General features: G+C 39.6%; 1 long non-coding RNA gene across 1 annotated transcript; it reads left to right on the top strand.

Moving 5' to 3' along the window:
• The first annotated feature begins 2,017 nt into the window (after positions 1 to 2,017).
• LOC107982619 (uncharacterized) lies at positions 2,018 to 25,799 on the top strand. Its single transcript, XR_001730091.2, has 3 exons — positions 2,018 to 2,297; positions 22,349 to 22,725; positions 23,251 to 25,799. It is a non-coding gene; the product is annotated as an uncharacterized LOC107982619 (long non-coding RNA).
• Positions 25,800 to 27,602: the final 1,803 nt, after the last annotated feature.

The raw sequence follows: 27,602 nt of genomic DNA, 5'->3' as shown, positions 1-27,602 counted from the left end.
CATTTGTTCTGTCTGTGTCGTCGAAGGCTTTCATGGCCGGGATCACAGGGTTGTTGTATGCCTTTTGGGCTGTGTGGCCATGTTCTAGAAGTATTCTCTCCTGACGTTTCGCCCACATCTATGGCAGGCATCCTCAGAGGCTGTGTGGCATGGATAAACTAGGCAAGGCAAGGAAAAAAATATATATCTGTGGAGAGTCCAGGGTGTGGCAAGAGTCCTTTGTCACTGGAAAGCCAGCATTAATGTTTCAGTTAATCACCCTAATTAGCATTGGAAAGGTTTTGTCTCTTGCCTGGGGGCATCCTTTGTTCAGTTATTAGCATCCTTGGGGCTCCTCTGCCCTCAGAGTGTTGGTTCCTATCTACTGTTTGATTTTAGAGTTTTTTAATACTGGTAGCCAGATTTTGTTCAGTTTCATGGTTTCCTCCTTTCTGTTGAAGTTGTCCACATGCTCGTGGATTTCAATGGCTTCTCTGTGTAGTCTGACATGATAGTTGTTGGAGTGGTCCAGCATTTCTGTGTTCTCAAATAATATACTGTGTCCAGGTTGGTTCATCAAGTGCTCTGCTATGGCTGATTTCTCCGGCTGAATTAGTCTGCAGTGCCTTTCATGTTCTTTGACTCTTGTTTGGGCGTTGCGTTTGGTGGTTCCTATGTATATTTGTCCACAGCTGCATGGTATCCGGTAGACTCCTGCAGAGGAGAGAGGATCCCTCTTGTCTTTCGCTGACCATAGCATTTGTTGGATTTTCTTTGTGGGTCTGTAGATAGTTTGTAGATTGAGCTTCTTCATCAGTTTGCCTATGTGGTCAGTGGTTCCCTTGATGTATGGTAAGAACACCTTTCCTTTGGGTGGATCTTTGTCTTGACTCCCATGGCTTGTTCTTGGCCGTGCAGCTCTTCTGATGTCTGTGGTGGAGTATCCATTGGCCTGTAGAGCCCAGTTTAGGTGGTTTACTTCACCTTGGAGGAGGTGAGGCTCGCAGATTCTTTGTGCACGGTCTGTCAGGGCTTTGATTGTGCTTCTTTTTTGACTTGGGTGATGGTTTGTTCTGTCTGTTTTTTTATTATTAAAAAGATGGCAAGGAGAAGAAATGTGTGGGGTGCTATTTATAACTCTACAGGTGACAATGGTGTAGAATGCTTACACTGTACATCACACTCTGCAAAAATAAAATGAATGGAAAATGAAAATATCCTGCCTGAGGTATGAGGGTTAAAAAACATGAAGCGATAACTCCTTTAAGGTCATGTCCTTAACACTCTCTTCAAGTGTGTTGGAATTTGTTTCTAATAGCAACTCCTATTATTAACCCAAGGTTTTTAACATTCATTTGTTTTGTTCAAAAATAGAACACTTGAACCTTCAGGGAAGCTCTCCAACCCAGACAAACAGGGATATATAACACCAGAATTAGCAACACTAAACAGTTCATTAAAATTGAATGGGTTTTTTTTTAGAAACCTGTTTTAAGATTAAAATTATAACTTACCAGGATATATAAACATAGCTTTTAAAAGTAGCTACAGAAAGGCACAGTGAAACATCAGCAACATGTTGTGGTATAATGCTGGAGTTGTCAATTGGTCTTCTTTATTTATTTTGAAAGTGAAAGATACCATATTTGAATTGTTCCATATCTAAAATAATGTGAAGGAAAGCATCAGGAAATGGATGACTTTTACTGGGATCCAGAAGGCTTGACCCAAGTTATAACCCAAGTAATGCCATAAAGATAAGCTAGTTAAATTTTACCCAGAATTTAGGAATGCTATCAAACACCTGTCTGAACCATCAGCAGAAATGGATTCCAAACTTTGATTTATGTTTTTTTTGTTTTTTGTTTTTTTACAATAATCAACAAAATCTTTTGCCATGTAGAGGCAAAACTACAACTCCAAGAATTCCATACCATTGAGCCATTTCAGTAAAACTGGTGTCAAATTGCATTAATTCTACAATGTTGATACACGCATAGTAGGAAAAACATTGCAATACAGTTATTAGAACTGGATATTGTTTGTAATTTCTGTTGAAGGAGTATATTGCTTTTAATGCCTTGCTTGATGTAATAATATTACACATCTTTATTGGTTCTCCAGAAACAAATTGAGTACCAATTAAGGTTCCTCTATTTCTATTACAGCTACATTCTCTCTACCCCGTCTTTACTCCCACTTTTCACTGAGAAGTAAGGTTGAGATGTGGAATGCAAGACACCAGAGAGGGAAACACTGAAAGGATGTAAAGTGAACCAGAGAATGGAAAAGATGGCACCTATACACTGACCACTTAGGTTAGTATGGGATTCAATCAGCCCCACAGCAGCTAAACACCTCAAAATGGGGAGGGGGAGTAATGAAGCTTTCATTCTGGGTTAAGCACATTGGGGGAGACTCCTAAAATGGGATAGAGTTAACTTGGCAGTTAACTTGGCATGTTTCTTACTTTTGTGGGTCTAGAAACATTCTGGAGAGTGTACTCATGACACTCTCCAGAATGTTTCTAGACCCACAAAAGTAAGAAACATGGCTGTATCCAGCCATGACGATGGGAAAGGGGATGGCTATGGATCGGACCTGCTTTATGGGTCAGTGTAGAAGGATCCTGAGAGAAAAGAAAGTGAGAGATGCAGTAAGACAGTATATAGAGGAAGACAAGTGCAAGGATAAAGCACAAGCTGAGAGAAGAAAATAAGGTGGGGTGTGAGGTGTGAATGACAAAGTAATAGTAGGGAAAGAGGCACTGCAGCAGGCTAAGGTGAGACCACTGATGGGGAAGAAAGAGTCTTTGGAAAATTAGGAACACAGAAAGGGAGAGAACCAAGACTGGAGACATAGAAATTCTCCATGAAGAGGAGAAGCACTCATTCTGTTGTTTGCGGTAGAAAGCCTTTGTGTGCTACCTTGAGGAAAAGGATAAATAGGAAATAGCAAGAAATTAGGTTCAAGAGAAACTCTACATTCGGTGAGAAATATAAAGTTCTCTTGAAAGGGATAGCTCTACATTCATGTGTCTCAGTTGGGTGGAATGACCATCCATAATGTTTACTCACACATCCAGACTAGACTGTTCACTTAATCCCCACATCCAAGATCCACCAGTCCACAAACTGTCCATCTTGACAGGGTTCAGCTTCAGTTTATTGGCTGATAACCAGCTCATTACAGCATCCAGGCACAACTCCAACACCTACATGGCCCAAACTAACTATAAGGAGTAGAGCTTACATATGGCACCAATCCAAATACTGCTAATGATCTCACCCAGTAATAGATGGATTCATGTCTAAATGAAATAATAGAGATATAAATCTTGGTACATTTCGGTTTTCATGAACAAAATTTAACTATTTTCCTTCTTGTTGCAAGGAAATTTTTGAAAACTGTTCTACTTTCAAGGACCATTCACAGTTCAGGATTTATTCTGGAAAAAAAATAATCCAGAAGTGATTTTTTGCACAAAAAACTGCAAATATTGCACAGGCATGCTTCTCTGTATGCAAAAAACAAAAAACAAAAAAACAAGCAAAGCTTAAGCCACCAGTGTCTTTCTCTCACTTAGTCTGTAAGTTGCTGCAAGATCCCTTTGAATACTGATATTCCAGACTAGCACAGCTATGACTTTAAATTCTACCAATTTCAAATGATGTTATTGTTATACTCCTTAGTGTGCTTACTCATGTCAAAATTACATTCTAGGTTAGGTCTGTCATAGTACTTTTGCTACATATAACAATTTACAATCTACCTGGCAGAGGGGGCTAAATGTGGCCTGATGTTTTTCATCCTTCTTGTTCAGAATTTATGACATCACTCAAAACCAAAATCTCTGCCATTGAAGTTGTGATATGTTTCCCTATCCCTTCCTTCCTAAGCTTCAAAAAACAAAACAAAAACCTAGTATCTCTGTTCTGAATGTCCTAGCACCTGCCTGCACTGCATTTTCAGTAGCAACTGTGGCAATGTCAATTCACAATGGTTTCCTGAAGGCCACTGTTGCCCTCAACCACTGAAAAGTTGTTTATGTAGTATATAAGCAATGCCCAGACTCTTGGCATCTATTACATTGTTTCTAAACTTTATTCAAACATTTTCATGGATTGTCAAGTTCTATAATAAAAATTACATTGGGCAAAACTAGATGAAACATTGGAAGATCCATTACAGAATCTCCTGCATTTTTAAAAAAAGCCAAATTCAACAGACCCGGATTCAAATTGCAGCAACTATTCTATGGACAACTCTTGACATTTACAACTTCCTAGTAATTTCAAAGTATGTAATAAGAGAAGCCTAAGGAAATTTTTATTGGACATTGCATAGAAAGGTAGAAGTTGACACATATCTTGAGGAACTAAGAAGAATACCACCTGCATGTTTTTATAATATATAAGTAAATAAAAGTACTAAAATTTTACTATTAAAAATGAGGGACGTCCCTTGGATATAAATCAGTTCCTCAGCATATAGGGGTAATCAGACACCTCAGCCATGGTGAGGAGAGAAATCTTATTGCCCAGGCTTCATGTACTGTCTGTTCATTACAGATCTGTAGGCAAGGGCTTGTCTGGTTCTTCTGAATTACTATGAGGAAATGAAAGAATATCTCTTAGGTTTATATTTCAGTACATTTTGATTAGTATGGAAATATCCACTTCACACTTTCCATGACTGGTAACAGGATAAAGCACATGTTGCCTCAAAAATCAGCATATTTCCATAGCTTACAAGACATTTCATCAAAGAAATCACATTTAAATACACACACACACAAACATGAAATGAGCATTAATGCACTTAAGACATGAAAAAAGTATTAAAAGTATAAATTATCACTCCCTATAAAAAGAAAAAGAAAAAGAAGAGGTGTGGTGAGGTTAAGAGATTCAAATAACAATACAGTAGAGTCTTACTTATCCAACACTCACTTATCCAACGTTCTGAATTATCCAACGCATTTTTGTAGTCAATGTTTTCAATACATTGTGATATTTTGGTGTTAAATTCTTAAATAAAGTAATTACTACATAACATTACTGCATATTGAACTACTTTTTCTGTCAAATTTGTTGCATAACATGATGTTTTGATGCTTAATTTGTAAAATCATAACCTAATTTGATGTTTAATAGGCTTTTCCTTAATCTCTCCTTATTATCCAACATATTTGCTTATCTAACATTCTGCTGGCCCGTTTACGTTGGATAAGCGAGACTCTACTGTATATACAAAAAGTCCTGTTCAAGAAATGGGAGGATGGGTAAACAGTTGTATCTATCCTTGGATCCTCTGTGTATATATGATGATTTTATGTCAATTAATCTATCTATCTATCTATCTATCTATCTATCTATCTATCTATCTATCTATCTATCTATTTGATATCCCTGATTTCTCCCTAACTGAAATCTATTATATACCATCAGAACTTTCTTTTTTACTACTGGAGAGGCTGGAATATTGTATTGTCTTTGATTACTGTGCTGCTGCTCAACCAACAGAACTAGTGGCTAGGTGGAATAGGCAGAAATCAAAGTACCTATCATCCCCTAGAAATGATATTATTGCTGTTCACCCAGCTATTAAGAATAAAACTCTCCAATTTTCCTTCATTCTTCTGGCTGGAAAATGGCCGTGTTACAGACCTGCAACACACAATAAAACAGGAAGGAAGGAAGGAAGGAAGGAAGGAAGGAAGGAAGGAAGGAAGGAAGGAAGGAAGGAAGGAAGGAAGGGAGGGAGGGAGAGAGGAATGGAGGAACATTCACATACATGGCACATTTTTCAATCCAATATCTCAGCAATAAAAAAGAATAATAAGTACAGGCACAAGATAAGATACTCCTTTGTAGCATACAAACATATGTCTGTTGCAAAAGGCATACAGACGAGTCAAGGCAGGTCCAACAGCCCAGGATTAATATATGCCTTCCCACTGCCTCTCTCTCCATACACATTTCTCTTAGACTCCCTATTCTACCACTTGCTTTGAAGAACTTGTTCTAAGATCATCCCAAAATGAGTGCAAAAACTGCTGTAGCAGTCCTGTTTTCTCAGTCACTATTATTTATTTTGTATTTGTTTGTTTCCTTCATTGTCTAACATTTTCTTGCCATTGTTTCTCTCTCCAAAACAATGAATCAAAAATCAGATCAAGAAACATGGATATATCCCTTGAAATTTCAGGTTTATAACTGGAGCAACCAGCCCTGACTCCAGGAGTTCCCCCAGGTTTGTTGGGAGCCAGGAGTGTGTACAGTTAAAATGTGTACCTGCTCTGCCTATTTCTAGAGATGTCAAATCCGGCTAAGGAGACACATGATTACAGCCACTTTGGATTACTATGATACAATTGATGTAGCACAGCCTGGAAACTGTTCAGAAACTTCTGTGGGTATAATATGTTTTAAGCAGACTGCTGACTGAGATAGGTTCCAGGGAATATGTAATCTTTATGTTGAAATAATTTCACTGTCTACCAATCTTAGTGTGGTCACAATTCAAGGTGTTGATTATGACCGATAAAACCCTATACTGCTTATATTCTATTCCAAAAAACACATCTCCCTTTTGTGTCTTAATATATTTGGGGAAGAGCTTGATCTTTGGGTGCATCTTCATGGGCGCTTTATACCAAACGGGTGGCAAATCAGCTCTGCTGCAGTTGCATGACAAATGGAGCTGATTTGACTTAATGCTGACCATTGCCTCTTAACATGGCATTGAACTGCATTAATAGAAATTACAGGCTACTCCAGAGATTGTTATTTTAAATTTATATATATATATATATATATATATATATATATATATATATATATACACACACATACACACATACATACACACACACACACACATACACACACACATATATATATATAATAAAGTAAACAGTAAAAAACAGAAAAAAGAAAAAAAGAAAAAATATATACAAAAGAGTAAGCACGTTTACGAAATGGCATACAGTTAGTGTTTGTTAAACATTTCCTGAACCCAACCCCCATGAAGTCCGGCACCCCTTAATATGGATCACATAACTAACCAGCAACTACCCATACGTCTTCTTTCACTAAATCCCCTTTATGCAATCTTCAAATCTGCCTTTGTCTTCTTTTCCAAATACGCAAGTGCCAGCCTCCATTTGTTTGTGAATCCTTCATTATTTCCTTCTCTGCTGCTATTTGTCAGCTTGGTTATTTGGATATAATCTACTAATTTATCTCTTCAATCTTTTTTTCCCCTTCCATGTTTTTATTAGTCTCGCAGCAACAAAGCAATATTGACAAATTTCATCATCTCCTGCGCTAATACACCTGCCAAATAGTCCCAATAAGCACATTTCTGAGTTGTTTTTTTAACCCTTTGTGTTTATCATATTGTTTGTTTGTTTCACCACTTTCTTCCAGAATTCTTGAACTATATTTCAGGTCCACCATACATGGAAAAAGATTCTTTCACCTTGAAGGGATCTTTATTATGTTTTGAATGTTTTAATTGGATTGTCTGCTTAATGTATTTTAAAACTTCAATACAGTAGAGTCTCACTTATCCAACATAAATGGGCCAGCAGAACATTGGATAAGCAAATATGTTGAATAATAAGGAGGGATCATGGAAAGGTCTATTAAACATCAAATTAGGTTATTATTTTACAAATTAAGCATCAAAACATCACATTATACAACAAATTGCCCGGGCCAGGCTGTGGCGCAGCTGGCTAGTAACCAGCTGCAATAAATCACTACTGACTGAGAGGTCATGAGTTCGAAGCCTGGGTCGGGTTAAGCCCCTGACCATTAAATAGCCTGGCTTGCTGTTGACCTATGCAGCCCCGAAAGACAGTTGCGTCTGTCAATTAGGGAAATTTAGGTAGGCTTTATGCGGGAGGCTAATTTAACTAATTTACAACATCATAAAACTGCCAGCAAAACACGAGGAAAGGAATGAGGAAATACAGCCACTAGTGGACAGTGAAGCAACAGCTCCCCCCTGTGGCCGGAATCATGAAGCTGGAAAAGAGTGTTAAATGCCTCTGTGTCTGTCTATATATGTTGTTTGTCTGTTGTCATTGAATGTTTGCCATATATGTGTTCATTGTAATCCGCCCTGAGTCCCCTTCAGGGCGAAAAGGGCGGAATATAAATACTGTAAATAAATAAATAAATTTGACAGAAAAAATAGTTCAATACACAGTAATGCTATGTAGCAATTACTGTATTTACGAATTTAGCACCAAAATATCACGATGTATTAAAAACATTGACTACAAAAATGTGTTGGATAATCCAGAACGTTGGATAAGTGAATGTTGGATAAGTGAGACTCTACTGTATTATATATTGTTTTAACTATTATTTTATTTTAACTTAAATTACAAGCCTCTCTGGGCCCAATATGGCAAAAAGATGAACTCTACTTACCATGTATATCCATGTATAAGTTGACTTCATGAATAAGCTGAGGGCAGATTTTGATGTGACCCATGGATAAGTTAAGGATCATTTTGCAAGGAAACAAAAGCATCAAGGTCACCTCAGGGGACTCGCCACTGTCATTTCCTTGCACAGGCATTCAAAAAGGCCAGAAGCAGCATCACAGCAGAAAGAGCAGAAAAGGACATTGCTTCTTGGGTTCTCCTGGATGGACTAAGCTGTTGCATTTCAGTACTATACTCCCTTTTCTGATAAGGATTAAGGTACAGTACTTGCACTGGCCCACAGAGAAATTGGCCCAGTTTTGTGGAGTAGATTTTAACTATTTTTTAGACTTCTACATGACTATACAGGATGTTCTAATCCAACACATTTGGAGGCTGTCCAGTAAAAAAAAAATAGGCAACAAGAAGAAAAAAAACAAGTGGATGGGCCAGAATACCAGACCTTAGTGCCCTTCAAATCTATTAAACTCTAACTGCTTAGCATCCATGAACAGCATGGGCAGTAGGGATTCTATGGAAAAATGTCTGTTGGAACCCAACACTTCTAAAGGGTTGAAGAAAGCTGAGAATCATGAAAACAATAAAATAAACAGGCAAAAATACATTAGAGACCTTTCACTTTTCCCCTGCTTATTCAGCTCTCATTTATTCCAATCTTCCTGATTTCTTCTGCTCTCTCTGTGACTGCTGCCTTCTCTTTTTTCCATATCCAAAGTGGGCCTTTGAGACCAGACAGTATGGAAGAAACATTGTTTCTGTTTATAAAAGAAACTGACCATTAAGGGTGATTTCAAAAGTTCCATGAAATACACAAAATACGCAACCAAGTTATTATAGTGAAAAACGAAGCCAGAAATATATTTTCATATGTCCCTTCCTCCCTTCCAAATCATGCTGAGAAGAGTTATCTCTGTTGTTCATAGGTTTCAAAACCTCTACTGCCACAGAGTGCATTCTCTCCAGGTTACAATTACTTTATATTTCCGTATTTTGACAGTTTTCATGTTTCCATAGTTTTATGTGGCATGCTTTGAGATTTTAATAGTGGTACTGATATAAAAATGCACAACATAAAGTATGTTTGCTATCCTACTTTCATCCTTGTCAGTGGGGGTATAATTAATTTTTGATTTGAAAACAAAGTTTTCTGAGTCCAGCCACCTTTTGTTCAGAGCATGCCACATTTGCCTTCCTAAACATAGCCCCAGGCCCTGAATTGCACAGATCTACATTTCTGGGTAGGAAAGAGAGAATATATGACTTCACTACACATTTCCTTGTCATTGGAGTCTGCTAAGGCTGTATATGTGATGAATCACTGCTTGGAGGTTGTATCAGGTTGGATGAGGGCCAATGAACGGAAGCTGAATCCCAATAAGATGAAGGCCTTGGAAACTGGTATGTCTCATCTCTGGAAATTGGGTAAGAATTTACTCAGGATGAGGCTATATTGTCCCAAAGTAGCAAGTGGGCAGTTCAGCTGTAGTTCTATCTTTTCACTAGAGGTCCAGGTGGATTCTGGCATGGAAAGGTTAGAGCTAGCTCACATTGGTGTACCAGCTACAGCCTTTTCTGGACAGGATAACAAAAAACCATTCGACACTGCCATGTTATATGGTCAGTGTAAACCAGATCTTTCCAAAATTTGTGTGGTGGCATGTTAATGTGTTGGCTGCAGTGTGTATGTCACACAAATGTAATGAATCTGTGTGAGATGAGCAATAAATTATATATTTAAAAAATACAAATCAAAGATTTTTGTAAAATATGTTGTGTACCTATACATGTCATTACTACAATTTACATATCTGTTTGTATATCTTACAAGGGGCTGGTTTAACCTCTGGTTTGCTAGAAAAAGCGAATTGTCATGTTGAAAATGATACATGTCTGAAGAGCATCTCATCAACATGAAATCTTTGGAATCCTCTGGTGTAGACTCATACATTGAAGTTCAATGAGGTTAAATGACATTACATAAGTCGACATTGACAATATTGGTGCAGTTTCCAACTTTATTATATGCAGTGTAAATGGGGCCTTAGCTACAGTAGTCTGAACTAGTAATAACCCAATTAGGCTACTGCAATGTACTCTACATGTAGTTAACATTGCAGCATTTGTGCTGAACAAGCATTCTTATCTGTGTCTGAGCAGATTACTTCCTAATGTGGCAATGTTTATGTTTTTTTGTTTTGTTTTTTTTTGCTATGTCTGTCCTTTTTTAAAGCTGTACACTGCCTTGGGAATATTTATATTGAAGGACAATGCATAACTTCATAAAATAAATTAAATAAATTTATCCCTCAATAATCCAACCAGCCAGTCTACTTTGAGATGAAAAAAATACCATTATATGCACAAATCATTAACTTAGTCAGTTGCATCACCTGAGAAATATTCAGAAATGCTGATATTATGTTTCTTATGAGTCAGGACATTTTGAAGTTACACATGGTTTCTTTGTGCAGAAAAAAAGTGAGATTTTTTTAAAAAAAATCACAGAAAACAATATTTCTGTTCAGAAAAAGAAGCAATGTGCAATTTTCCTACCCATCAATGAAATAATGAGATCAGACAACTGTGTTGGATTAAATATAGGCAGCTTTTATTAAATAGTTACCTATTTAAACTTTCTTCATGCAACTAGCAACTAGCTTAAAGTAGGGGTTTGAACTTGGTGTTGTGTAAACCGAGGCAGTGTCTATCCCAGACTCACTCCTCAGCTAACTTGGGCGAGACATCTGAGTTCCTTTGTCGTAACCAGCACAACTGAGTAGGGAAACTGCATGGAGTATTCAAATTCCAAGTCGAGCGACTTCCGGCATTAGAATTCCTCCGTAGCTCTAAGGCAATTTCTGCTTGCCCCCACCTCAGTTGACCAAACTCACAGGTGGGGGTTCCCGTTCCTGGCCTTCACCAAAATTGATGCCTTATGTGCATACTGAGATGTAAATTGTATACCTGTTTTCCACCACAGATTAGGGGAAAACGTCTGCTTTGTCCCTACCTCCCACCAAGCTTGAACTGTTTTAATATCTTCATCATTTACTTTAAAGTTATGTAAAACATCTATGGTCATTGTGCTTCTTTTCTTATTGTTCATTTGCAAACCTTCCTTGACAATTTCCCTCCTGATTTTCTTCAGTTATTGCTTCAAGTTTTTACTATTTATTCTGGTAGTAGTATGGTGTCATAGAATCATAGAATCATAGAATCATAGAATAGTAGAGTTGGAAGAGACCTCAAGGGCCATCTAGTCCAACCCCCCGCTAAGAAGCAGGAAATCGCATTCAAAGCACCCCCGACAGATGGCCATCCAGCCTCTGCTTAAAAGCCTCCAAAGAAGGAGCCTCCACCACGGCCCGGGGGAGAGAGTTCCACTGCCGAACAGCCCTCACAGTGAGGAAGTTCTTCCTGATGTTCAGGTGGAATCTCCTTTCCTGTAGTTTGAAGCCATTGTTCCGTGTCCTAGTCTGCAGGGCAGCAGAAAATAAGCTTGCTCCCTCCTCCCTATGACTTCCCCTCACATATTTGTACATGGCTATCATGTCTCCTCTCAGCCTTCTCTTCTGCAGGCTAAACATGCCCAGCTCTTTAAGCCTCTCCTCATAGGGCTTGTTCTCCAGACCCTTAATCATTTTAGTTGCCCTCCTCTGGACGCTTTCCAGCTTATCAGCATCTCCCTTCATCTGCGGTGCCCAAAACTGGACACAGTATTCCAGGTGTGGTCTGACCAAGGCAGAATAGAGGGGGAGCATGACTTCCCTGGATCTAGACGTTATTCCCCTATTGATGCAGGCCAAAATCCCATTGGCTTTTTTAGCTGCCGCATCACATTGTAGGCTCATGTTTAACTTGTTGTCCACGAGGACTCCAAGATCTTTTTCGCACACACTGCTGTCAAGCCAGGCGTCCCCCATTCTGTATCTTTGATTTCCATTTTTTCTGCCGAAGTGAAGTATCTTGCATTTGTCCCTGTTGAACTTCATTTTGTTAGTTTCGGCCCATCTCTCTAGTCTGTCAAGATCGTTTTGAATTCTGCTCCTGTCTTCTGGAGTGTTAGCTATCCCTCCGAGTTTGGTGTCATCTGCAAACTTGATGATCGTGCCTTCTAACCCTTCGTCTAAGTCGTTAATAAAGATGTTGAACAGAACCGGGCCCAGGACGGAGCCCTGCGGCACTCCACTTGTCACTTCTTTCCATGATGAAGACGACGCATTGGTGAGCACCCTTTGGGTTCGTTCACTTAGCCAATTACAGATCCACCTAACCGTAGTTTTGTCTAGCCCACATTTTACTAGTTTGTTTGCCAGAAGGTCGTGGGGGACTTTGTCGAAGGCCTTACTGAAATCTAGATATGCTACATCCACGGCATTCCCTGTATCGACCCAACTCGTAACTCTATCGAAAAAAGAGATCAGATTAGTCTGGCATGACTTGTTTTTGGTAAATCCGTGTTGACTATTAGCAATGACCGCATTTGTTTCTAAGTGTTTGCAGACCACTTCCTTAATGATCTTTTCCAGCATCTTGCCTGGTATTGATGTGAGGCTGACCGGACGGTAATTGTTTGGGTCGTTCTTTTTTCCCTTCTTGAAGATAGGGACCACATTCGCCCTCCTCCAATCTGCTGGGACTTCTCCTGTTCTCCAAGAACTCTCGAAGATGATTGCCAGTGGTTCTGAAATAACTTCCGCTAGTTCCTTCAATACTCTTGGATGTAGCTGATCTGGCCCTGGGGGCTTGAATTCGTTTAGAGTGGCCAGGTGTTCCTGGACAACTTGTTTCCCTATTTGGGGTTGGATTTCCCCCAATCCTTCGTCCATTCCATGTTGCTGAGGTTGAAGATGGCTTTCTTTTTGTGAGAAGACCGAGGCAAAGAAGGCATTAAGCAGTTCTGCCTTTTCCCTATCCCCTGTCACCATCACCCCATCTACTCCTTGCAGTGGCCCTATCGCCTCCTTTTTCTTCCTTTTTCTACCAACATAAGCAAAAAAACCTTTTTTGTTGTTTTTTATGTCCCTGGCAAGCCTGAGCTCATTTTGCGCTTTAGCCTTGCGAACCTTTTCCCTACAGGAGTTGGCTATACGTTTGAATTCTTCTTTGGTGATTTCTCCCCTTTTCCACTTCTTGTGCATGTCACTTTTGAGCTTTAGCTCAGTTAGAAGTTCTTTGGACATCCATTCTGGCTTCTTTGCACTTGTCTTATTTTTCTTCTTTGTTGGCACTGTTTGCATTTGCGCCTTGAGTATTTCACTTTTGAAAAACTCCCATCCATCCTTAACTCCCTTGTTTTTTAATATCGGCGTCCATGGAATGCCGCTCAGTAATTCCTTCATTTTTTGGAAGTCAGCTCTCTTAAAGTCCAGAATGCGTGTTTGACTTGTCTTAGTTTCAGCATTCCTTTGTATTGCAAACTGCAGGAGCACATGGTCACTTGCCCCTAAGGATCCAACCACTTCAACTGTATTGATCAGGTCTTCCACATTTGTTAAGATTAGATCAAGAGTTGCTGATCCCCTTGTTGCCTCTTCTACCTTCTGGACCATAAAATTATCTGCAAGGCAAGTGAGGAATTTGTTGGACTTTGTACTCTTGGCTGAGTTTGTTTTCCAGCAGATATCGGGATAATTGAAATCGCCCATGACTACTATATCTCTTCTTTGTGCCTGTTTGGTCAGCTGTTGACAGAAGGCTTCATCAAGTCCTTCATCCTGACTCGGAGGTCTGTAGTAGACACCCACGACAAGATCTTTTTGAGTCCCGGTTCCCTTGATTCTTATCCAGATGCTTTCAAGCTGGTTTCCCGGATTACAGTCTTGCATTTCTTCTGCAACGTAACTGTTTTTGACATATAAAGCTACTCCCCCTCCTCTCCCCTTTGTTCTATTTATGTGAAAGAGGTTATAGCCCTCAATGGTTAAATTCCAGTGATGGGAGTCATCCCACCAGGTTTCAGTGATGCCTATGACATCGTATGTGTGGTGCTGTGCTAGGAGTTGGAGTTCGTCTTGCTTATTTCCCATGCTCTGAGCATTAGTGTAAAGACATGTAAGCCCCTGTGACCTCCCCTCGAACTGTTTATTTGGGATTATTGTGCTCTCTGTACTTGGTCCTTGCTGTGTTTGTGCAGCCCTCCGTTTAGCCTTACGGCGGTTCCCTGTGGTCGTGGGTAATATAGTGTTCGCCAGGCTGTTGTTCCCCTCCCCCAGTGTATTTAGTTTAAAGTGCGCCTGATGAGGTTTGTGAGTCTGTGTGCAAAAAGATGTTTTCCTACTTGTGTGAGATGCACCCCATCGCTTGCCAGTAGTCCATCCTCTTGGAAGAGTAGACCATGGTCAAGGAAGCCAAAATGCTCCTCTTGACACCATTTTCTGAGCCAGTTATTGACCTGTACTATTTTTCCGGCCCTTGTAGAGCCATGTCCTACAACGGGGAGGAGGGATGAAAAGATCACATGTACATTATACAGTTTTAGCTTTGTTCCCAGAGCTCGAAAATCATTTGTGATCTTTTGAAAAGTATGCCTAGCGGTGTCATTGGTACCTACATGAATCAACATAAGGTGGGGAGGGTGATGGGGCTTTAGGAGCCTGCTGAGCCTCTGAGTGATATGGTGTATTTTTGCCCCCGGGAGGCAGCATGTTTCTCGAGCCATCCCATCCGGTCTGGAAATGATGGCTTCCGTTCCTCTAAGGAGGGAGTCACCTACTACCAAGACCTGTTTCCTTTGAGGATTGACAGGGTCCCTTTTGTGCAAGACAGTGTGTATGTCCCCTGAAGAGTGTTCCTGTTGAAGTGAATCATGTAGGTGTAAAGTGTTGTCCTCCTCCTCAACATCCCCAGTGCATTCATCAATGACAATCCATTGAGATACATCCGAGAGCCCATTACTCTCCCAAGGATGTTCCTGTTGCTCCTGGTCTATGATTGGGGGTGGAGCATTTGCATGATTACATAAGTGTGACTGTGGTGATGCACTGTCCCTGTCAGGGCTATCCCCTGCGCATTGATCCAGGATGGTCCACTGAGTGGTATCTAAGAAACTGTGGTCCTCCACAAGATGTGTTTCCTGATTGTATGTTAATGATGTAAGAATTTCAAATCTGTTGTGTAAATGCAGCTGAGCAGAGGAGTTCTGTGGAGGCTGCCTGGTCCTGCGTCTCCTTCTATGGGTGACCTCCTTCCAAGCCTGAGGGTTGTCTACCTTTGAGTTGATCTCCCCATAAGGTTCCTGATCATGGTCTTGGTGGTGTTGGTGTGATGCAGGCTGCTGATCTACAGCAGCGTGTTGTGCAGTGTCCAAGAAGAGCTCGAGTGCCTGAATGTCCTTAAGGGTCTTAATACGGTGCTCGAGCTGTTGGATCCTCTGCTCCATCAGAGTCATCTGTTTGCATTTGGAGCAGATGTAGTTGTCTAGTTTTTGTGTGAAAAAGCGGAACATGCCACAGCTGGTGCATGTGATGGGAATGTTTTGCTTTTGTTGCATCTCTTGGTGAGCGTGGTGGCCAAGTGGGATCTTTGTACAGTTAAGTAATATGCACGCACTTTATGTGCAGACTGCAACAAACCACGTCTTTGTGTATTTGTTTATGTTGCTTTGTTTCCTGTATGTACTGCAAAGAATAGTTAGTAAAGGTGCCTTTACTAAAGGTGCCTGGCAAATAAAGCTTTCCCAGAAACTCAATTAACAGGGGACAATGCCTGCTGTCAATCAACTTAAGTACCTGGCTCTCTTTCAACACAACAGTCACACAACAGTTAGACTTTGACCACAGGAGCCAAGCCCAAACTCAGTTTAAAATCTTAGCCAAATCTTAGCCAAATCCTACCTGAAGCCAGGGAGCAAAAATGTCCTCCTGCTTCCTCTGCTTCTGCGAGAACCAACTGCCCTTCTGGGATCAGGCTCTGGCAGAAACTCACACTGGCAAATAAAGCTTTCCCAGAAACTCAATTAACAGGGGACAATGCCTGCTGTCAATCAACTTAAGTACCTGGCTCTCTTTCAACACAACAGTCACACAACAGTTAGACTTTGACCACAGGAGCCAAGCCCAAACTCAGTTTAAAATCTTAGCCAAATCTTAGCCAAATCCTACCTGAAGCCAGGGAGCAAAAATGTCCTCCTGCTTCCTCTGCTTCTGCGAGAACCAACTGCCCTTCTGGGATCAGGCTCTGGCAGAAACTCACACTGGCAAATAAAGCTTTCCCAGAAACTCAATTAACAGGGGACAATGCCTGCTGTCAATCAACTTAAGTACCTGGCTCTCTTTCAACACAACAGTCACACAACAGTTAGACTTTGACCACAGGAGCCAAGCCCAAACTCAGTTTAAAATCTTAGCCAAATCTTAGCCAAATCCTACCTGAAGCCAGGGAGCAAAAATGTCCTCCTGCTTCCTCTGCTTCTGCGAGAACCAACTGCCCTTCTGGGATCAGGCTCTGGCAGAAACTCACACTGGCAAATAAAGCTTTCCCAGAAACTCAATTAACAGGGGACAATGCCTGCTGTCAATCAACTTAAGTACCTGGCTCTCTTTCAACACAACAGTCACACAACAGTTAGACTTTGACCACAGGAGCCAAGCCCAAACTCAGTTTAAAATCTTAGCCAAATCTTAGCCAAATTCTACCTGAAGCCAGGGAGCAAAAATGTCCTCCTGCTTCCTCTGCTTCTGCGAGAACCAACTAATCTGCATATCTTTAATTGTCATCTGCATATCTTTAATTGTTGATATTTTTCCTCCTATTTTCTCACAGTCTAAATAAAATTTACCTATGATACATTCAGTGTACAAATTAAACAGATAAGGGGACATAATGCTACCTTGCCTGACTCCTTACTAATTTGAAACCACCTTGTTTTTCCATATTCCTTTCTGAAGGTGGCCTCCCATCCTGAATTCAGAGCACACATCAAGATAATCCAATGTTGTAGTAACCCATTTATTTATACAGTATATCCACACCTTTTTCATGGAATTCATACCTTTTCCTCAACAACCTGATGATGTAAATTAGGTTGAGATGGTACTGAATTGCTCATGACATTTAATAAGCTTCACAAGAAGATAAGAACTCTCATCTCTTTGTTTGGCGGGAGAGGCCCTCCTCTCGCTCCCACCTCCATCACAAGCGCAGTTGGTGGGGATGAGAGAGAGGGCCTTCTCTGTGGTGGCCCTCCAGCTCTGGAACTCACTCCCCACAGAGGTTAGGCAAGCTCCTACCTTGGCAGCATTTAGGAAGAGCTTGAAAACCTGGCTGTTCACACAGGCCTTTGGTTAAGGATTGCCCGTCACCATAATAAATCTTGCACCTGAAACCATTTCTTCATCAATTGTACTTTTTTGCCCTTGTTAAGTTGTTATAGCCATAGGGCCTATTCCCATCCCAAGTTGCCCTCTCATGAATTTACTGCACTTTAGCAGCTACCTCATGTATATAAATTTAGATGGTGCACTTTATCTAGTATGTTTTTTAATTTTGTGTTTCAATAAGTTGTTATTTTCTCTTTATATGTTGAATGTTTAAAATTTTATAATTGCACTTTTTATTTTGTTGTATTTTATTGTGTTATTGTTTTTACCTGGGCATGGCCCCATGTAAGCTGCCCCAAGTCACTTCGGGGAGATGGTGGTGGGGTATAAAAATAAAGTTGTTGTTGTTGTTGTTGTTGTTGTTGTTATTATTATTATTATTATTATTATTATTATTATTATTATTATAAATGAAACCAAAGTCCTTTTTCCACTTTTTCCTCTTTCTCTCTTTGTCTACCAGCTGCCCGTTGGAAGTTCACTACCAGGGCACAAATTCTCTTCTGTTGTTTTGTTTCCCAGCAACCAGAATTCAGGATATGATCAAAGACAGATCCATGGTTTCTCTGATCCAGCTCCAGTTTCTTCCACCCACTCGAGTTCTGCTCTGCTTTGTCCTGGCTATGCTACACTTGGACAGCAGAAATTTCTGTTCATTTCTAGATCTTTCTAGACCATCCCTCCTATTGTGCCATTTCTGGTACATTCTCTATGAAGATAGCAAGTCAAGATTTCATATCTCATGGAGAATCTCTATAAGAAGAAACACAGTTTTCTTCTTCAGATTATTGCCTTTCATGCATAAAAGATAATAAAAAATATAACAGAGAGGGTGAGGGCAGCATTTCTTAATTATGTGTTTTCTGTACCTTTTTTGCTTATTCATGAACATCTTTTATTTTTCAGCAATATTATTTTAATAACATTTCTATCTTGAGAGAGAGAAAAAGAGCCTATAAAATAATCCAAATGTTCACACAAAAGGTCAAAAAAAATTCATCTCTGATGCTTTAGATCTCTATATTCCATTTCAATTAAAAATGGATGCTAGATGCCAGAAATTCAAATGAGGAAGCTAATGACAGCATATTTCATTTGCACAATGCATTCTCTTATTTAAAAAGGAACAGATTAAACAATGAAGAAAACAGTGGGCCAAACATAGTTTCAGTTAAGAAAATGCCTTTGGCTCATTGGAAAGAATGACACTAATTTCTCTGACCATTAACACTCTTCTCTGAAAAAACACACACACATACAAAGTATACATAGCATAGAGTATGTCTATCATTTGTATATTTCATAGAGCTTGGGCAGCACTAGGCAATTTCCAGACAGCTTCTCAACTATAGTATCTTGCTGTAGTTCTCTTTCCCTAAATTTGATCAGATTTCTTGCTTATTCTTCTATTTATGGTTCACAAACAACCAGTGTGGAAACTTTTTTGCATTTTAGGAAAGTAGTGCTAGTTTATGTGATGCTATCTAGTAATACTCACTTATCAAAAAGACAGTAGGTTAAGGAAGAAGTGTTTCAGTGGTTGAATTTTTTTTTCTCTTAGTTGCTGAATCATACTATGCATATTGTATTGCAAAATCAAAACCATAAATGCAGGTGATCAGTAGTTAATTTCCTCCAGCTCTAAGCTAAAGGAGGACCAAGGAAATGAAATGAGATAATCCAAGAAATGAAAAACAAATTGTCAATGGAAATTAATTGGAAACATCATTTCCCTTCAACCACTCTATTTTCAAATAAAATAAAATACATCTGTTTCACTGTCAGGTGCCACCATGGAAGTTAATAATAAAGCAAGAAATCCATTATACACATAGAAATGTGGCTCTTTTAAAGTATAAACCATTAAGATACACACACACACACAATCAGAAGAAGAAGAAAACATTTGTTTTCATTTGATAACCTGAATAACTGGAGGTTATTTTTCTGTATTCAAAAGAACGATTTTTTTTCATCTTTGCAGTTTGTATATTTCATTATCATTTCAGTACCCAGAGGAACAACAGTGAAACATTACTTGGAAACTAGGATTAATTTCAGTGGAAGAATGGTTGATTTTGTGTTGTCTATTTATTATACCATAATGCATAATCACATGCAAAAAATGCTTTCTATTTGTCTATGGATGTTTACAGTAAACTAAATAATCCAAATATTTTGTAGGATAACTAAAATAAGAAATGCCCAGAACCTTTCCCCTTGTCTTTATGGCTTTTCAGATACTATTGTCACATTTTGCAAGACACACACAGGCAATCATGGGTGTTCAGTTTGTGTCATGTTGATTACATTATTTTTACCCGTGTTGATTTATCTGCAGTCGGCTTAACTTTGATTCATATGCCTCATTCAAAAGCACAGGCAACAATATAAATCAGATCTGTATCATTATGGTGCCTCACACGCGTACTAGTATTTTCACTTGTCTTAATTATGCATCAAGTTGCATTGGCAGTGACACTTTTTTAATTGATCTGTCAAAAACATTTTCAGACTGCTTGGGACATTAATGAATGGAAGTTTTTCCATGAGAGATGAAGGATTTCAACAATGTGTGATGCTGAATACAAGCAAACTGCATGCTGCATTGCACATAATACTTTTGTAGCAATCAAATAGTAATCTCCATTCAAGGATATTTCTTTCTAAGTTAGATATTTCACCCTTCAATTAAAAAGATGTTCACTATGGCTTAATAATAAAACAATATAATAAACAGTAAACAACTATTAAAGCAAATGGCAGCTGTTCAAATTGTTTCCTTTTCCTAGTCCAAGGTAATTGTTAAAGGTGAGAAGATTACAGACTTCCATTAGCAACTATACTTGATGTGCCAGCTTCAAAAGCTGAACGCCTGTTATTTAGGCCTCCTAAAATTATATCTAACACCAACCACAAACTGGAAAACTCACTTTTTATAGACAACATAAATCCATCTTGAACTGGCTAAAGAATCATCAGTAATATCTTCAACATATCTGGGTTGAGTTACAATTTACTGGTCCTTGCTGCTGCTCAGTCATTTAGTCATCTCCGACTCTTCGTGACCTCATGGACCAGTCCACGCCAGAGCTCCCTGTCGGCCGTCACCGCCCCCAGTTCCGTCAAGGCCAAGCCAGTCACTTCAAGGATACCGTCCATCCATCTTGCCCTTGGTCGGCCTCTCTTCCTTTTTCCTTCCATTTTCCCCAGCATCATGATCTTTTCCAAGTTTTCCTGTCTCCTCATAATGTGGCCAAAATACTTCAGCTTTGCCTCTAATATCCTTCCCTCCAGTGAGCAGCCGGGCATTATTCCCTGGAGGATGGACTGGTTGGATCTTCTTGCGGTCCAAGGCACTCTCAGGATTTTCCTCCAGCACCAAAGTTCAAAAGCATCTATCTTCTTTCGCCCAGCCTTCCTTAAGGTCCAGCTCTCGCATCCATAGGTTACTATGGGGAAAACCATTGCTTTGACTATGCGGACCTTCGTTGCCAGTGTGATGTCTCTGCTCTTCACTATTTTGTCAAGGTTGGCCTTTGCTCTCCTCCCAAGAAGTAAACGTCTTCTGATTTCCTGGCTGCAGTCTGCATCTGCAGTGATCTTTGCACCTAGAAATATAAAGTCTGTCACTGCCTCCATGTTTTCTCCCTCTATTTGCCAGTTATCAATAGGTGTAGTTGCCATGATCTTGGTTTTCTTGACGTTTAACTGCAACCCAGCTTTTGCACTTTCTTCTTTCACCTTGGTGATAAGGCTCCTGGCCCTTAGCCAATCAATAATGAATGAATCTCAGACACGTTTCCTTCCAATTTCTTGAAAACAAGACTTAATTTTGCTACAGTACTGATAAAAACCAGCCTCACATTGTACATTGCCTTATACTGTGTCCAAATATTGGTGGTGAACAACATGCATGGCAAGACCCTTGAGGGACCACACTGAACAATGGATTGAAAGCCAAGCAGTAGTCTTCAAGCAGTACTTCTGCAATGGACATTTGAAGTGGGAACAAAATGGTATCCTAGGTCCTCCTCCTTGCAGAGTTTATCCAAAATATGCATTGGTCAGAGGTTTCAAATGCCATCACAAAATCCATAAATAATTGTTAAGGTCACACTCTCTATACCCCTTTTCCAACAGAGATTGTTCATCAGGATACAGAAGGCAATGTCTGTGCCATATCCGACCTAGAAACCCAATTGAAATGGATCTAGCTAATAACCTTCAGGCAAGACAGCTTGAAGCTGTATGGCAACCAGCCGTTCAAACATTATTGTATATACAATATGTACAATAATATGTCAGTTTGGCTAAGGTAACAAACAATTTAATAAATAGAAACATACTGCTCAATGGCTGGGATTTTTATTAAAAATGAAATAAAGAAAGATAGACTATGAATCTTTGTCTGATGCTTACCATTTAGAATATTTTCAAGTGGCACTACACTACAGTAATAGGATTGAATGTATGTGTTTGATTCTGAAGCGTCCCTTGATAAGCATAGTACAAAGAACAAAGAGCACAGGAAAACTGCAATAAAGGAATGTGAATGCCAAAGTCTTCTCCTCTCTTTCTCCAGGGGATACATAGAAAACAACAGGGAAGAAAAAAAGAAAAATCCAGGAATAAATAGGCTTTTCCAGGAAATTGTGATGAGAAAAAACTAAGGATGGTGCAAGAGTAAAGCATTAAAGTGTTATTCTGGCTCAAACAAAAACACGACTTGGATACTATTCCCACAATATACCCCACCTTCAGCCAGCAAGTGAAGCCTAAGGTGTGGATGGGCACTTGAAGACCCCTGTGAAGAAAGCCAGACTTGGTTTAGACCGGCTGGCATGACTGGCCCCTCAACATGTGACAAGGGTGGATTGGCAGGCTATTTAAAGCCAATCCATACCTCCAATGGTCCTTCATCATTCATCCTGTAACCTACCCTTCTATCCTATGGACAATGTGAGTAGAAACTGATCACTTATGGGTTGGGTAAGAATTTCTTCTTCGTTTTTGGGGGGAGGGTTGCCTACCCCACACCATTTTGGTTGAGTGTGGTAATTGGCTTAGGAGTGGAGCCCCTTAAATAAGTTCCCTTGGCATTGAAGAGGTGAGATAGTCCCAGTAGGCATTGTGGCACCCCCTCCTTTAGAGGGGAAGAGTTTACTTCGATAACAGTTCCTATAAGTTTTGGGAGATGGGGCCTGCAATAAGGGGCTACCCTTAGGACTGGAATGTTAGTTCTCACTCTTGAAAAACTATGACGTTTGAGAGGGAGCACCCTCATGGTAGCCTTCCAATGATGATTGCTGAGAGGTGCAATCAAAGAAATGTGGTTGTCCTTCAGGATCTGTGGTGCTCATATGACCTGGAGGGTGGTCATGGGGAGTGACACTCCAGACCAAGGAGAGTTCTCACTAGGTGGTTAATAACACAAGAGTTAAGTCCTTACAGGTTAATTCATCTTAACATTGTTTTCTTTCACAGGTGGTTCCAGAAGTTATAAATCAAGAAATGGCCCCTTAGATACATTTTCTGTGTCTGATCTTTTTATTTTATGGTGGGAGTTCAAATAAATGCATACCCACAAGAAACCCAAAAGCAGGAAACAAAGGTAACAGCACTTTCCCAAAGACGTTCTCAACAAATGACAATAAGAGAAACTCTCCCTTTGACTTTGGAGGTAGTTTATCCAGTAATCACTGACAGTTTCATATTCCAGCAATTTGCTTAATCCCGGTCCATTACACTTCTCTGCCCTTCATCTCAAAAGAAGTGGAGTAGAACAAGGATGTCATACCTCACAAAAGACAGTCTCTCTTGTGGTTTCTCTTAGGAGTTTTATGGTCAAAGCCCGTCCTTCAATTCCTTCCATTTTCTCCCCAGTGGATTTATTCCAAAAAATGATTTAAATAACTGATTTTAAAAACAGAATAATAGATCTTTAGTCCCTCTATCTATATATTAATTATGTATTTAAGAGCCCCACATGGCTACAATAAATGCTTCATTTCAGTAATTGGTCTGACATTTTTAGAAATTTAGCTTTCTTCTCAGGTACTGGGAGAGAAGAGCTAAAATCTCAGGTGGCATGGGCTCCTCTATGAATCACCCTTGACCCCAACCCTATGATTCTGCACAATCTCTTCTGCTAATTTTCCTATTTGACATAGGAGAACAGGAAAGTCACTTTGCATCCTATACATTCACCTAGGTTTTCTTTGCAAAAGGATCACAAAAGGCTCTGAATCTGTCAATCAGAATTATTGTCCATAACAAATGTTGGGGTTTAAAAAATTGTCAATTTCATGTCCTGCTTACTGACTTTTTGGATAACTGGATAATGGGGATTGATGACAAAGCAAAGAGGCAATCAGGTCTTACAATAAAGATCAATATGGTTGGGTACCTGTCAATACGTAATGACCTCATCACATTGGGGTTTTTATTGCCCTTTTTCTTCTTCTGGACAGGGCTTGCAGAGTGCCATCCTCCTGAAGGAGAGGAAAGCATGTTTTGGGTAGCTCTAACTGGGCTACCTGAATATTTCTGCCCTTTCCTCCATCTGATGGGGGGAAAGGCAATGCAGCAACACATGTTGCCACTCTTTCACCCATATGATGAGAACAGGGACAAGGTCCCAATGCACCTTTTCCTGTCTCCACCGTGTGATGGGGGAAGAAAAGAGCATGCACAAGGCATCACAAGCACCTCTCATGCCTTCTGTTTCACCAGCGTCTTTTGGAAAAACGGCATGGCCCCAGGGGCCATGGGAAGAAGTCCAGTGACTAGAAAATCCCCATTTTTGATGTTGCAACCAACACTGCCACTCATCCTGATCTACTGTGGCATGAAGCTTGTCATCACTGTAGTAGTCACTCACTTCTTACCCAGAAAGGTTCACATTTTGAATGAGTTGCAAGCTGGCACTTCAGTGGAATCTGTGGTTGATTGAAGAGGTGATTGGAACACATGAGTAAAGACAATGAAATATTTCTGGTTGTTTTGATCAAAGGAATGCTATGTTGCTTCTGTCATGTAACTCACTCATGGTTCAGAAGACATATTCAGTGAGCATTCAAAAGTTTAACATAGGTACTACTGTCGTTTTACTTTTATGCATAGTCACATTGTTATATGGGATATATTGTTACTTTTTGAAAAGTTCCTTAGGAGTCATCTGGTTAGAGAGCAATGAATGAATGAATGCAATGAATGCACAAATGAATGACTTGGAACCTGAAATGAGTTCATTCAGTACTTTTTTTCTGCATGGGTGATGAATTTAATTACCTAAATATTATAAATAATTTTGGACAAAGTTGCTGCTAAACTGTTGCATCTCATTTTTTAAAGTCTTCTTCCATATTCTGAAATTTTGGTTTGTATCAAACATGTGTTACTATTATTGTCAAAATGGCACAAATGGAGGCCTCAGGTTATCAGTGGGCAATCCCCCATTGCAATCCAATTCTTACTCCAGTCTTTCACCCACTAACATGCAAGATTTAAGGAGGGAGATGGGTTTCTCATTTGACAGACTTGAAATTATTCTATTTTATGATGAAATGTTCTATGTAATCTAATCCATAGCATGGATCATCATGAGAAAAACAGCATCATACCAAATTTTTGATGTATTTAAATTTTCTACACTGAAATAAACAGGATGTAACCCAGTACATAATTTTGCAAAATTCTCTTGAACATTTACTTTTTATTTAAAAAAACACATTTATTCTTCCAAATGGGTCCCTTAGAATAGTTCCCATGGTTATGTAAGACCTTTATTAAAATAATTGATAGGAATTGTTGATGACATTTTCCCCAAAAAAATTTCTCTGTATATATTGTTCAGAGTGCTGTGCATTTGGAGTTCAGCTCAGTTATCTGTTTGTATTTATTTTCTCCCCAAGAAAGAAAACTAAACAAACCACAGAACACATTCATGCACACCAATCTGTATGTGATCATGGGAATACATAGATTATAATCAAGTGCCCTTGTGTGTCTATCCAGAACTATTGCAATCACATCCCTGCACTGTTGACAAAGTTTTATGACACTTTCTGACATAAAAATTTTTGCTTGATAAAAGTACCAATTTGGTGGCTCAGCAGTTCTCAAGTCGATCACCTTGATGCTGAACTTCCTTTCTCTTCCAACTTAACAACGACCCTATCATAGATAATTTCTATGCCAAAACATCTTGTAAAAAGAGGATGCCATCCTGACCCTCCCTTCCTGGAATCACTTCCAGTGAAACACTTATGGGATCCACTTCATTTAGGAGACAATTATATGTTTTTGTCTAATATTAATTAATAGGTCAAGCAGCACTTAGAGAGATTTTAGGCATTAATTAACATTTAAAAACTATCACATATGACACATTAATTAGATATCAATCACTTATTACTGCTACTGACATTTAATAAGTAATTTCATTTACACCCAAAACCAACTTGCTGCAGACACGTTTTGAGGAGACAAAATTGATGCAAATAATCTCTAAAAGTTTTAACATCTTAACTGCTGTCTGTTCCTCACCATTAGCATTCACAATATGGTAAGTTGTAAAGCAACTAATTTTTTGTAAAAAAAAACAAAACAAAAAACCCAACTACTCTCAGCTATTTAATTTGTATATTTAAAGATGCACAAACAATTGTTTGATATTTATTTTGAAAGCTGCAAAAGGTTAAGTGAGCCCCCAAAAGCATGTATTTATTTTCCTGCATTGGAGAAAAATCTGAAGTGCCATTCTCCCTAGTTATTTTTTAATTTGCCAAATCTACATTTCCAGGAACTTTTAAGGTTAATTGTTTTACCATATTGTTGGACAAATTATAATGGGCCTTTGGTGTCTACTGGAGTTTAATTCTAGGAACCTCATGGATATCAAAATCTATGGATTATTTACATTTTTTGCAATGCCATTGTGAAATGATGCCCCTTACCCTATATAAAAGTCAAAATCAAAGTGGGATAGTTGATCTTTTTTTAAAAAAAATCTTACCATGGATGGTTGAATGATTGTAGAATCCATGAATACCGAGGGCTGGCTGTATCTGCATGTAGGCAGGTCAAACAAATGCATTTTATATAAAGTATCATCTCACTTTTGAGAACTAGTGTTGTTTGGGGAAGATTTTGCTGGCCTCCTAAGGATTTTCCCCATCAGTAACAGGATTTTCCCCATCAGTGGTCTATTCTACAGTGTCATGGAGGACTAGACAATTAGCTTAGGTGGTATCTTAAATAGGTCCTCATAACAGATGTTGGGGGAAGATATCAAGTTGGTGAGCAACTTTCTGGCATGTTTGGCAAAGGATGGGAATTTGGAACTGCCCCTGAGAATCACGTGGGGAAAAAATAACAATCCTTGCGGCTGGTCTCGTGGCTTTTGCTCTTACCAGGGACCTTGCAGCTTGAGGGCAGCCTTCAAATTTACAAAGTCTCCTGAGAGCAAAACTGATTTTTCAGGGATTTATCTCAAGGCATTTTAGCCCAGAAGAGGTTGAGGTGTGTGGTCTGGGTGAGAGCCATTGCTCCAGCTGCTCCTCTCCTACACCAATGACACCATCTGGGACTGACCCTCTAGGAATGAGTGGACCCCCTGTAAAACAGTACCTCCAAGACCCATCCCCGCGAGGCGTCCCAGAAGGATACCATGGTCAACAGTATCTAAGGCCGTTGTGAGGTCCAGCAGAACTAGCAGGGACACACTCCCCCTGTCCAGCTCCCGGTGAAGATCGTCGACTAAGGCAACCAAGGCTGTCTCGGTACCATGCCCTGGCCTAAAGCCAGACTGTGCCGGATCCAGAAAATCATTGTCA

The sequence above is a fragment of the Anolis carolinensis genome, chromosome 3 (genome assembly GCF_035594765.1).
Source record: "Anolis carolinensis isolate JA03-04 chromosome 3, rAnoCar3.1.pri, whole genome shotgun sequence".
In the NCBI taxonomy this organism is placed as follows: domain Eukaryota; kingdom Metazoa; phylum Chordata; class Lepidosauria; order Squamata; family Dactyloidae; genus Anolis; species Anolis carolinensis.
Note: the sequence above shows the minus strand (reverse complement) of the source record. Positions and strands in the feature narration are given on the sequence as shown.